Below are 12,672 nucleotides of genomic sequence, written 5' to 3'. Positions count from 1 at the left end.
GATTTACCCAACTTTTTGAAAATAGTCTATGAACTGTCTTCCATCATGCTATTGTTAGGCAACTGAGGAGTGAAAGGGTATTTTACTATCTAGGTAAATGTCATGGCATCATTTTAAACAATTGTAATTGTGTTTATTACAATACTTTAATTAAGAATACGAATATAATTATGAAACCACAGCTATAAAACCATTTATGTGGACCTTAAATCTTTCAGACAGACAGATATTGCTAGTGTCAGGATTTCACGATCATAGCCAGACCTTCATATATGTTATTCCACCAACAAAACYGTAACTAACTTTTTGCAGAGATCTGGGTTGAATATTCAGGTCCATTCCTTTTCCCATGGATCTAGAAGTTTATTTCAGTGGCTCCTCCTAACACATCATTAGAATAAATAAAGTCCAATCATACAATGATATTTGGGGTAGATTAGCAGAGTTACCTACATTTTCACTAGCTGCCTGCAAAAGCCTCTGGAATGTAAAGGCTCGGAGAGGGAAGATGGAAATGCTTTCAGGTGTTATCAGAACGGAAACCTTCAGCTGATGCCTGTTAAACTGTCCCTATTAACCAAGCTGAGTCCTAAAATGGCAGGTTTGAACCATTTAAGCCACATAAAGTAGGCTTAAAATTTCCAATAGTAGCAGAACATTTCTGGAGGGATTTTTGTCAGAGCTAGTTTGGAATTTTCTTTCAGGATTTTTTCAGGCAAAAAAAATATATTTTCATTTTAAAAAATCACAACTCTCAAGATGAAAAGCATTAATTCTGACTTTCCAAACAGTTCTTTCCATTTTAGGGTGGACCTGAAAGGTGCCAGGATACTATGGCTTCCAGCATCAGTGAGTCTGGAGCATTTCAGAGGCTCCAGGCTTCAGAGTGAGGCACTCGAGGTTTCAATTTAGTCCCTTCAGACCAGAGCTTCCCGGCCTTGCCTGCTGCCACTAAACCAAGACGTCCAGGCTTCCTGATTCAGCTGTAGGGCACAAAGACAGCAAAAACAGAATAGCACTTACATTTCATTTTGGAAAAAAAAGTCTTTAATGAAATTTCAGTTCCACAGATAAAAAAGAAGAATTTAGGAGATTTTTTTTGTGACTTGGGACAAAAAAACTTGACTGTTTCTCAATCCAGCTCTAATTTTAATTAGCAGAAAAAGGAGTCATCCTGTCTTAYTACAATACAGATGTTAAGTAACACTAGAATTTTATTCCTACTGAAATTATTCAGTCATAAGCCTATCTATATTCTTAAAATGTTACTTGATTTTATGCTATGTTTGCAGAGCAAATAATATAAACATAAGTCCTGCTGGTATTTGGAGAAATTGACAAAAACCAATTTTTGTTAACTCAAAGCTAGCAGCCAACTTTGTATACAACAAATAAATGTGGGATGCATTCAGTTAGTCAGTTACTGAGATTGGAGTACTTGCTCTCAGGAAATTTAAGCGTGACTTATAAAAACAATGGAAACCTTTAGTATGTGAATACAAGGAARCTAAGAGAAAAATAGATGAAGAGCTACTAGTACAGGATATGAAACCAGAGATAGGAGAAGTAACAAGCAGCTGTTGTAACTGAAACGTGCGTGCAGGATTTAGAGGCGCAGATAAACATAAGGATGAAGGTGCCAAATCGTACACTTGTGATGACAGATGCTGTGAAGAAATAAGARCAAATATGAATAAAACAAAATCTAACTGGGCCAAAAATCAGTCTCTAATGATGATGGATACTGCAAATTTATTGGGATTCATGATGGAAATCTGTGAGAATTCTTTTAGATTAGATTTGGACATAAAAAAATCAGTGTTATTTCAGACAAATACTACTGCAAATTTATGTCATTATGGGAGACCTTAACATTGGATCTCCAAACTATTAACAGCATAGGGCTCAGTTAGCCCTCAGTAAGTTAGATTCCTAGAAATATAAATAGGTCCTAGGCCACGCATGGGCACACGAACTTCCTGTCAAATCAACCTTCTGGCTCCACGCTTTGGCTGATTTGACAGGAAGTTTGTGTRTTTGTGCATCATCTAGAACCTACTTACATTTCTGGGAATCTAGCTGTGCACAAGCACATTTTATTAGTGTCAACTAAAATTTTGCCATTAAGACTCAATTTTCCTTTTTTTAGTTCAGCCAGTTTGGAAGCCTTTTGTGTCAGAGTACAGAGGTCCTCTGGCAGACGTTTTGATTCTCATTAGCTCTTTGCAGCATACGAATGACAAGGAATATTTCAAAGGATAAGGAGTTCAGTTTATTGAATATCCAGGAAAATTCATGATGTTGGCTCACAAAGTTGCCATAGCTATTAGTTTCCAATATTGCATTTATAGCCGAACTGTAGTCCTAAACTATCCATCCTCCGAACAGTGATGGACAATTAAACTAGAAAATTTATAGATCTCTAATTCTAGAAAATGAGAGAAAGCAGAATTGACATAATGAAATATTTTGGATGGAATTTCAGTTTAAACTCAAAGTTCATTTGTGTCAGATTTTAAAGAACATTTAGCTCTTCAAGTAGTTCAAGGAACAGTCATGTATAAAATAAAATACTTTGCTACTTCAACTTTAAAAAATTGATATGTTTATTTTTTTACTTTTTAGTATTTCCGTTTGTCTTATATCTGGAACCCARGAAGATGAAGCAATGGTAACAAACCTTCTCTCTGTGGGAACCCTAAGAAAACGTGCTATACCAAATGTAGAAGGTGACAAAATGCCTAATTTGTCAAAACTGCTTGAAGCAATTGCKTTAGCTTCTTTTTTTGTTCTAGCAGGACTAATCAAGACAGGTTTAGGCAAGAGCCTGTGTGAAGTAGCACGAGTCCTTCATTCTAGCATCCTTCAGCCAAGTTAGTATTAACATCAAACAGATGATGTAACATCATTGCTACTGTTTCATGAGATGGTTTCACAAACATTTCAGTAACTACCATACATGTATATACTGTTTTAGCTTCTAAGCTCATCATTAACATGCCTGCCTATTGGAGCAGAATAGTTAGAAGCATCAGCCTTTTCCTTCCAGGGGGACTGCAGTCTGCCTGAGCTAGATAAGGGCTTCTGCTTTATGTCAAAGAATAAGGCAGGGGTTCCAAACTCCCCTCTCATATCTAAAATCAAGTAGTAACACTACAATAAAACAGGTGTCCAGGACGTTTGAGAAAAATAGCTGCTGCAGCAAGCCTGCAAAAACATGTCACTTCCACCAAATACCTCTTTAGTGGCAGCCAACAAATCCCTATCTCTCCTCTCCCACTCTAATGCTGTGGTGCCTATTATGACAAACTCTGTTAAGGAAGACAATTCAGAAGTGGGAGTAGATTTTTTGCTCTTTCTTAAGATATTTAGGATGGTAATTGGAAAATTGAAAAACAGGCTGTAAGGAGTTGAGCTAGCAACTGATTAGAGACTATTTGTTCTGTTCTGCTTATTATCCATGATGGCAGCAAACAAATTCTTCTCTACATTAATTCTGATGAGGAGTTCTCCTACAATTACGAAATCCAAGGAATGTTTTCACCACACAGTTGTCAGATTTAATTTAGTGTAGCTCTTTCTTTAAAAAAAAAAAAAAAAAAGTAGGCTCTCTTTTCTTCAGCTAGCTGGCCACTAGTCATTTCAAATGTATTTACAGCACTGTAAATCATCTTCTGCCACTTTTTGTTGTTGTTCTTAAGAGTATCAGGAGGTCATAAATTAGCTGACTTTTCACATTTTAGGATTATCTCTAGAAAATCTTTATAACCCTTAAGCTGACTCCCATAAGACTGTTTACTACACTTCATTTCATCATAAAACGTCTTATGGGGTAGTCTGCCTCCACACATTAAGTTCATATGGCCAACTACTTCCAATGTACATTAGAGAAATTCCTGGTGCATTTGTTCTTAGTAGGACTTCAGTGTCTATTACCTCCTCTCATCAGAGAATTTCCATGGTCTTTCTGAGGCAACCTAAAGAGAAGTGAGAGCTTCTTCATGTGGCAGTGTGACAGCACACTAGAGATGCTACAACATTGTCTTGGAGGACTTAAGTTTTGTTCTCAGTTTGATTCCTCTTCTTCTTCAGTCTCATCCAGAGACTTCCAAAACTATTAAAGCCTTTGATAATCTGTGGTTTATTTCATTGTGTGGGTGTGCATCCTTTAAATGGTGCTTCTTATTGAATGACTTCATCCACTGCAGACAGCAAAAGTCTAATGATGATGTTAGCTAGCATCAGCAAGAGCTGGTTGATAAATCTTTTTTATTTTCTTTAAATGAAGAGTAAAACCAAAGTTATCATAAGTCCTATGGACCTTACAGCTACTGATAACTTATTTTTTTTCAAGAGACTGTTAGGATCACCTGGATTACTTTGAATTGGAGGTAATGGAACAAATAAAAGAGGAAGCTAAAGTTGATCCTCTGAAAGGGTGTTGTTAGTAAGACAAGAAAGGTCTTTAGAGAGACAGAAGATTCCATGAAAGATCCTGGGCTGAGAAAACTTGCCAAGAATGAAGATGAGGTGAAGACAAATATGCAGTTATTTCTCCATTTTGGGGAAGAGAGTGGATAAATGAAAGGCAATTCATAACAAAGGAAGAAAGGTAAGATAAAGGAAAATAATTAAATCAAAATGAAAAATTGCCTTTCTTAAAGATTATGCCTTAGATTGATGAGATTTTTTTTTCCTAATTGTCAATTTACAGACTAAAGGTCTTTTAATTGTCCTTGATGCAATCAAGGGTGATGGTCTTCTGCTGAATTCTGAGTTTCAGCCACAGTTTATGTAAGTTGTTCACATTACTCATCCTAGAATGATGTACTTGGCTTCATTGTTTGCGGTCTGGTTCTCATTTGTCTGGCATTACATTCAAAGATTGCAATGACTCAGATTTCCTTTAGTTTTACAACAAAAAGCACTAGCATGTATTGCCTGAGATATCTCAAATTTAATCACTTGTTTATGGTTTTGTGCAGGCCTTTCAAGCAGGTGTATCTAGGCATACACCTTTGCATTCAGAGGAGAAATAGTAACTTCTTCGCTATATGAAGTCTCACTTCTACATGAAGGTTTTAATGTTATTTACAAAATTTCAGCCTGGGATGTTCCTGAGGGATGATTTAATCATAAGTCTCTATCTTTATTAAAAACAAAGGACTATTTACTCCTTCTTAGAACTTAAAAACATAGAGAAAAAAACTCTACTCAAAGTGTACTATGCAAGAGCACACAAAAATAGTATGTAATCTACTTGGCAGTGCTTCYAGCAAACCTTGCCTAACCTTTATTCAGACAAAGCACTGCTAAAGTTCACAAGTCTTTCACCTGGATGAGAAATGCAGGAGTTGGCTGCTGTGGTGTTATGGTATGCTTTCACTTTTAGAAAAAGAACTGCTATACATTTTATTTGGCTTTATATCAATTAGTATTTTCACTGTAAGCAGTAAAAAAGAGACTCCAAAATGTTCATGCAGATAAAATGAAATGGATTCAAGATTTTTATTAGAYTTTGAGATATGACTTCTACATATACTCAGGCAGCAGAAACACAGTGGTATAACCTTTAGCATGTGTTAACTCAGAGTCCCTACATAGTCTATACTTTGACCATTTCTGAAAGCCTTGGCTTCATTGTCACTGGGTCCAACTTGTTAAAATTGAACTCAATAGGCAAGTGTACACTATTATCTTACCTTCCCTTTGCCATGCATACACACAACCAGACTACAGGGTGTCCAAGAGGAGAAAGCCTAAAGACAGGAAGGAAGAAATTCAAGCAGGTGTAGAGATTTTTGAAAAACTGAATGAAAGGATTAGTCCCTGTACTGGGCCTAGGAGTGAGATAGGATTCAAAGGGACCTTTAGAAGAAGAGAAGCTGGAAACACCAGACAGAAAGACAGAAATCTCAATTTCTAGACTCTTCTGTGGATAGCTGTTGGGGCCTATTGCTCCAAATTGAGGAGGGAATAAAGTATTGAAGAGACCCAGCAGTGGCAAATCATTTTTTGAGGAAAAAATGCGGGTTCTTCCATTTTTCATGAAAGATATTTTTCCCAGAACTACAGTATCCCATTTCTTCAATAATCAGTAGAATCCAGCTCAGAGGCACTGTACAAAGAGTGGAGAAGACTCTGGATTTGATTGACGCTGAKAAGTAACCCCCAGAAGCACAGGAAGTCACATTTTAGCAACAAATAGATTTTCTTTGAACTTAAAGACTCTTAGTCACAAAATAGATCTAGTTCTCTCTATAATCAAAGCAGAGTGTTAAATTATAGTCAGTTAGGTTCAGCTCTACTCTGTAAATACAAAAATTAAAGACCCTACAGGTCTCATGACTACATAAATGGCTAGTATGATAGGTCCTGAACTACAGTCTGCAGCAGCAATTTGATGGAGTGAGACAAAATATTGCGGCCAGAAGCAGCAACAGTTCATTTTCTGTGGAAGTAAATGGACAAACCTACATATAAGCACTCACCAAGAGGTTTTGAATACAGCTATGCTGAAATAATTTTGGACAATGAATTTGTTAATCAATTTTCCTCTTAGTTGCATGTAGACAGGTTAACCACCAAACAACAGAGATTCAAGAAAATCTGTAAGATAATCCAGTGACTATTTTATTTTTAAAAAGACAAAATCACATGCATTTTCATGTTCTCTGATTTTTTTGATGATTTTCAYAGAAGTTTTGTGTATTACTTCAAATACCAAAGCACGTACTCTATTCCTGCACTGGCCAAAAAAATTAACTAGAAAATTGTAAGTTGTCCTGACAATGGAGAGACTTGCATGCATGCCTGCAAGCTGTTGTTGGCTTATTCTGTTGCTTTTTATTTTATTTTTCTTTGGTACCCTTAGCACTGACCCCCAAAAAACAGCTATAAAAAAATCCTAATAATTTTCTGTTCTCTAAAGAAATGACTGAGAGTAAAGATAAAACATATATATGGACATATATATCAGGCTAGGCAGCCACTGGCCTGATTCATTTTGGCAGATCCATAATCCTTTGAAAAATTCAGTTGATTCCTGGAGTTTGACTTTATGCCATTGTTGACATAACATTGTTTGTTAYTGAGGTCCACTCAGGCTGTTCCTGGGACCCTAGCTCAATTTCACTCAACCAATCTAAGCCTTTTGAAAGATTCCAGCTCTCTTCTCTGGGACACACTATTCCAAAACCAGTAATTTTACTTTCTCAGGAATTTAGTGTCATACCAAAAGAAACTTTACATCCCCATGCATGTGTTTATAACACAGAGGATCCCAGGATTTCAATAAGCATTGCAAAATGATGCTGATGAAAGCAATCAGCTTTCAAACTCTTCAAGTAGAGAACACAATGGATCTGTAGCCAACAGAAAGGCTTCCCTTTCCCTTTGCAAGGTCACTTCGGCTGGCTTTGGATTAGATATTACGATTATCCCATGAGGGCAATGAGGAAGGTCTGCATTCTTCATTCCATTATGCAATTCACCTTCACATGCTTTTTACATTTGAAACTGTCCCAAAAATGTAAAATATGATAGTCTGGTTACATAGATGTTTTATTTTCAGAACAGCATTAACAGGAACGTTAGAGTTTCAGGAAGAGCAATAAAAGTAAAAACACACATTACATAATGTGGTTTAAAGAACCTGCAAAGAATTAGTTGGAATTGTAAATACACTCAGAAGGACTGTAATAATTTTGAATCCAAAGTAGATCATTAAGACTCAAATTTCATATGGGCAAAACTTTACTTTCCTAACTCAAATGAGTAGCCCCACAGGAGTCAGTGAGCCAAGAAAGGAGTAATTTTGATTATGTAGAGAAGAAACATTTCTTATCCACATGTTCCATGCTGTTTTTTCTTGGGACAGACCTGAAAGCTATCCTCCCGACAGTGATTATTTAGAGTCACGTCTGAATCTCCCTTCTTGTGATGACTGATTTGCAGTACCAGGGGCCAAGGATGGTGAAAACTGGATGGAAAGAACCATCATCCAACCTAGACAGAAGTACAGTATTAGTGAACTAAGGCAGCTTCATCACAGAAGATGCAGCAGCTCAAAAGCACAGAGAAGTTTGTGCACAGAGCCATCCCAAAGGTGACAGTACCAGGTCCTCATACAGTTCCCCCGGCTTTCTGCAGCTCTGCGCTCTACTACACCCAAAGTCAAGGCTGTAAAAAATACAACCTATCACTGATTTACATTTGCCATTGCATCCAGGAAAGAATCAGTAGAGCAGATATTTCTTCTAGTTTCCCAGATAGGAAACTAGCAGCATATTAATACATGAAAGCCCCTTTTAGTAAGAACTCCTATTGGAAGAGGTAAGAAATAAGGGACTGTATTGTCCTTTAGTCTAGTCCAGGATGCTAWCAAAGCTGGCATATTCCATTCCCTTGGGATGAAGTTTCAGGCACACAGGAAAACCTCCATGATGCCTTACACAGAAAAACAGAAGGAAGAAAAAGAATGCTGATGTGCAAAAACAACTCTCCTTGTGTTATGTATATGCCCACACACATAAAATCAGCATAGTTCAATAACAAAGTAAAGATGAGCAAAGATGAACTCAGAAGATAACACACCCCTATCAGAACAGGATTACAGAAGTACCAGACATAGTTTTCCCAAAAGACCATTCATGAAAAGTGAATCTCTTTCTGATAATAGTTTGCAGCAGATATACCACTACCAAAATCTTTTTGAAACCTGCAAGTTTTCAATATATGTACTTGTCTTCTCTTTCCCCTCTATTTTTCTCAAGAGACAGAGATTCCTCAGTGATGAGAAGCAGTGCATTGTGAGAAAGAAAAGTTCTGCCTAAAATAAAGCAGCAGCACAAAGCCGAGCAACAGGCGTGAATGCCCATGAGGCACTTTGATCACCCTCCAAATCTGAGATGTCTCCRGTTATGTCTTAAAGATTTGTGGGGTTTTGCATTCAGGTTTTAAACTACCAAAAGTTTTAAGAGAAAATTAGGTTTAGTTTTGTTTTGAAAATCTAACACAGTGTCAAAAGCAGTTTTGATAAAATTTGTTCATAAAGCTCTTGGAGGGGTTCTAACTGGAGTCTGAACATAAGCTTTTGGCTCAGAAGAAAGAACACCAGTGAATCCATGCTAGCTTTTGCAGCATTCTGCTTGTGTACTCTGATCAGAATTTAGCTTGTAGGCTCCAGATACAGTTGAGCAACATTTGATTGTGATTATTTTATTTGATTTTCTGAAGTATTTGCACAAGACTCATGTTACTTTGAAGATGCCTCAYTTCAAGCTGTTCAGCTTTTACTCAACAAAGCCAAACACAATTTCTTTTTAAGAAACACTGCAAATATAGAAAGCTGTGAATTAAGTTGCTTTGGAACAGAGAAAGCAATTTTAAGAAACATCAAGTGATATATCTAGCTTTGAAATCACTCTCCACAGGAAGGAACAGGACTTTTCCTATGTTCCTGCCACAATGGGAAGCAGCAAGGCTAATTTAATTTCAAGCCAGAAGAAAGAAAATAACTGTGTTTACATTATAACACACATCAGTAGAAGAGATATTTGGGAAAAAAGAATGTTGCTCCTGGCCACACAACTTCAGTGTTAGTATAACTATTAGCAGTACAATCATAGTTTTTAAAATATGAACCAGTTATAGCAACACTTTGCATATCAGAACATATTCTTCCTTTACTTAAAAAGTCACTTACATGGTTATAGCATTGCTTATATACCACAGTGTTTTGAATCTATCTTAATAAAAATAAGTAATTAATTATTCAGGAAAGTATGGATATCACTGTAGTGTTATGAATGGGTCTATTTATGGTACAGCCTATTCTTACTTTTGGTATGCATTTCTTACGCTGAAACATTCAACTGTTTCACTCTAAACTAAAGAGGTATTCTTCTGTATAGGCCAGCAGCTACTAAAACCTTAGTATGAGAAAAGATGTTGGAACAGAGGCTTCCAAACCAGTTTGCTTGCTGAACAGAAGATGCAGAATTCCCCAAACAGAGGGGATGACCTGAGTTAAAGCACTTCTCACAAGCAGTTTCAGCTGACCGACACTAAGGCAACTGCTGTGGCACACAGCAGCCCTTCCTTCCAGCCTGTAATTTGCAGTCCTGGCTACAGGAATACAATCAGTGCTGGGACCTGCTCTTCTGGCTCAGCTCATGACAGCCTACAAGGAGGAGAAGAGAGCCAAGCTGTGGTATGTAGGCTTAGGGATATGATGGCACTGGCCAAGACAGTGAATCTGAATGTACAACTGGGTCGCAGCTTGGGAATGTGCAAGGGGAAAGCAGGACCTTGGCAGTGGGGACCTGGCTCGGCAGGTTGGGTTTGCTGGAGGAAGGTGGTAAGAAAGGAGAAAGATTTTAGACTTCCAGTTCACTTATACAACCAGCACAAAACAGGCAAAAACAGATTTTGAAAAAGTCATCTAGTAAAATAGATGATGGAAGACCAATTGGGGGAGATACATGTAAAATGTTATTTGTTCAAAACAAGTTGTAAAACAATCTTATAGTATGCAGCTCAGGTGAGTAAATTTCTGCAAGGTAAGGGCCCAGAAGATCTGTAATTTTATTCCCAGAGAATTTGCAGACAAAGGTTTTCTCTTCTAAGCTTGTCATTATAGGCCATGTCAGTGCAGATACCTGCACAGCAAAATAAGTGTCTTAAAAATCCAGTAATAATTGTGCCCAGAAATGGAAAGTGATTGCTAAAAATGCAACTGCATGTGCCCTAATTGCTACGATTCTTCAGTCCTCCTAACGGAGAAGTTCCTGTAGGGGTTGTACTCCCTTTCAGTCATTATCATTGTTGTTATTCACTGTCCTTTGGATTCTTCCCAAATATCTTTTTTTTTTTTTTTTTTTTTTTTTTTTTGGGGGGGGGGGGGGAGAGAGAAAAGGGAGGAGGGAGACCATGAGAAAGGGGAGAGCAAAATATAAAACAGCCAGTCATGCTCTTGAGATAAATAACATCTAATAAATGTAAATATAGACCTATATGAACCCAGTGTGCAAGACTGCACACTGTTAAGAGTTAACTTAAACAACTGAAGAGTACCAATCAGAGGTAATAGGTCCAGAGCATTATACTACAGCAACCTCAGAAGTTATCTTCTCATCCACATATGAGTCCTGATGAGCAAATACCTCTTGGATATTCAAGCCAGAAACCTCTATCTGCTCTAATATTCCAGCCACATACCACAGTGCTTGCTTATTGATATGAAATTATTCATTAGAACATGACAAGTAAGTATCCCAATAGTACAAGCAGGATTTCATCTCCTTCTACCCCGCCGGAACAGAAAAAAAGAAATACTACAAAAGATGGCAGTGTAAAGATTGCTAGATATTGATGTCTGGATTTCTGATTACAACCCACTTTCTACCATCCTTCCCTTTCATTTAATAATGAAATAAGGAGTTTTGTTTCTGTTGAAACTCTTGACATCCAAATAGCTTGTGTCTGCTGCTAAAGTTCTGCCAGAGACTATTGCTTGTTCGTTGATTATTAGCAACTTTTAGCCAGATATATCAGCTGCAAGTAGATCACTAAAGTCCTTAGCAATTTCTCCTCCACAAGCCATCCATCCTCTTATTAGTCATAAAAAAAAAATCTGGGATAGTTCCAAATTCCCTCTTCAATGTTCTGGGATGTTTTTTAAATCTCTGTACCAGGTCCTGAAGGATGACAAAGGAATGAGCTCTTGGTTTTCGTACAAGAATAAGCTGTTTAGTTTCTTAATTACTGGGCTAGGCTCTCTCCAAGAAGGACTAAGTTTGGATTTTTTTTCCTGGTAATTTTTTTAAGCAAGAGATGTGCATTTTCGGCTTCGTGGATGGGCACACAGTTCTATATCTTTGGGATTTTGAGTGCCTTTTCTTATAGTTCAGAACTGCCTTGTATTCAGAAATAATGTGCTGAAGGCAGAGATACAAAAACACTCTTCGATGACAGCTTCCAAAAGAGAACTCTGATAATTATCAGTGCCTTTTTATTAAGACACAAAAAATCAGAATTGCAAAAATAAGCTCAGGGAGAGTAATGGATAATAGAGCCCCAGCAAAGAAAACAAACATTATTTTTATATTCTAGCATTTATACTCTTCACTTAAGACTTTAAGAGTTTAATTTGCAGCCTTCAGACTCTGCACTAATCAAGCTCAATCTATTTAAGTGCAAATCCCACGGTAACTTTCAGCATTGCATAAAAGTAATTTCCCATACAGAAGCTGCAAGTGCCTACAATCAGTTTGGAAATTTAAATACTGACTGTTTCATAAAAGTCCTTTCTGCATCAATTCAAATCCTTTTTTGCTCTTCCCCGTCAAAAGTCACTCAATTACTTGGTACCATAGTGCCATTGCCTACTCATCAAAACTCTAAACAAGTACTTTTACACCTACGAATTTCCTCCAGTCTTGCAGATGTTCTCTAGCCTTTTCTAATGATCAGCTCTGTTACTGGAGCTGCAGCTTGCTCTTTGCCCAGCAGCACAGATACACATTGCATTCCTTTAACCTTGCATTCTGGTCATGTACGTTAAGATGTGAACTCTCTAAATTGGGAACAAATATTCGAATAGCGTTACAATCTTCTAGTTCCTACCAAATCCTACCTCTTCTATTTTATATAGACAATTGAAGTCACTAA

This window comes from Rhea americana, unplaced genomic scaffold (assembly GCF_003343005.1).
Source record: "Rhea americana isolate MKP2758 unplaced genomic scaffold, rheAme1 scaffold_13, whole genome shotgun sequence".
NCBI classification, from domain to species: domain Eukaryota; kingdom Metazoa; phylum Chordata; class Aves; order Rheiformes; family Rheidae; genus Rhea; species Rhea americana.
Note: the sequence above shows the minus strand (reverse complement) of the source record.